The 1,218-nt window shown below is 43.9% G+C and overlaps 1 protein-coding gene across 4 annotated transcripts in view; it reads left to right on the top strand.

The window, feature by feature from the left end:
• Positions 1–1,218, top strand: part of Med1 (mediator complex subunit 1) — a 38,284-nt gene that overhangs the window by 13,951 nt on the left and 23,115 nt on the right. The gene's annotated exons all lie outside the window — the stretch shown is intronic.

The following is a 1,218-nucleotide window of genomic DNA, read 5'->3' as shown; positions in this document are numbered from 1 at the left end:
TGTGGTGCTGGGGGATTGAACCGCGGTCCCTGTGCTTTGCTAAGCTTGTTCTAAGTAGGTGCTTTAGACCACTGAGCCATCTCACCAGCCCCAGTCTTGTCTTAATCTTTGGACTCAAAGGATCCTCTTGCCTCAGCTTCCTAAGTAGTTGGGACTATAGGCATGTGCTGCTGCTATTGTTTATATCTAGGGGTGTTTTGTTTTGAGACAGAGACTTGCTATAAAATTCAAGCTGACCTTGAACTCATTATATAGACCCAGGTGGCCTCCAATTTGCAGTGAGTGACCCTCCTGTCTCAGCTCCTGCATGCTGAGATTGCACACCTAGAAATATATTCAGGTTTTTGTGTGTGTGTGTGTGGTACTGGGGATCAAACTCGGGACCTTGTGCTTGCCGGGCAAGTACTTATTCCATTGAGCTATCTCCCTGGCCCTATATTTAGGTTTTGAGAGTTTTCAGAAATTACTATATATTCCACAGAAACTAATTTTCTTGAGCAAAAATTTTATTCTGTAACTCACTTTGTGAATTAAGTTAGCGTGAAGCTTAACCTTACTTGATCAATCTCAGGATTTCTCAACCTCAAGACTATTGACAATTTGATTTGGCAAAGTCTGGTCTAGGGGTCTAGTGCATTGTATGATCGGACTTGTAGAGATCCTCTTGTTTTCAGCCTCCCAAGTGCTGGGATTACAGGCACATGCCACCTCGCCCTGTCTCAATCATGATCTCAGCCTGCCCCTGGGGTAGGGCCGTCATGACAGGCCTGGGATCGCACCCTGGCCCCTGTGTCTGCCTAAGCAGTTTTAATCCACTGAGCTGTCTGCCAGCTCTCTGGTGCATTTCATGATACTCAACAGCTCTCCTAGCTTCTCTCCACCGGCTCCTGGTAGTATCCTTCAGCTATGCCACTGAAAATTACCTGACAGACACAGCTTTGGAACAGAGTGCTTCTGTAGCATAAAGAAGGACCTGGGTTTTATCCTTAGCACATGTACTCTCTCAGTAAAAGAGATATACATGCTTGTTTACTTCACTATAAATAAAAAATCAAATATCTCCATTGTCACATGTCATGGGGGACAAAAATCAGATCACTCCTGCTGAGAATTGATCTAGCCTCAGTAATTCTGGCACAAAAATAAATACAACTTCATCCTTGAGTCAGACGGCTTGAGAAAACTGAGTTAATACCAAGAAAACAAATTTTCACTTCA

The sequence above is a fragment of the Octodon degus genome, unplaced genomic scaffold (assembly GCF_000260255.1).
Source record: "Octodon degus isolate 3935 unplaced genomic scaffold, OctDeg1.0 scaffold00056, whole genome shotgun sequence".
Lineage (NCBI taxonomy): Eukaryota > Metazoa > Chordata > Mammalia > Rodentia > Octodontidae > Octodon > Octodon degus.
The sequence above is the reverse complement of the archived record's forward strand: the minus strand, read 5'-3'. Positions and strand labels throughout refer to the sequence as shown.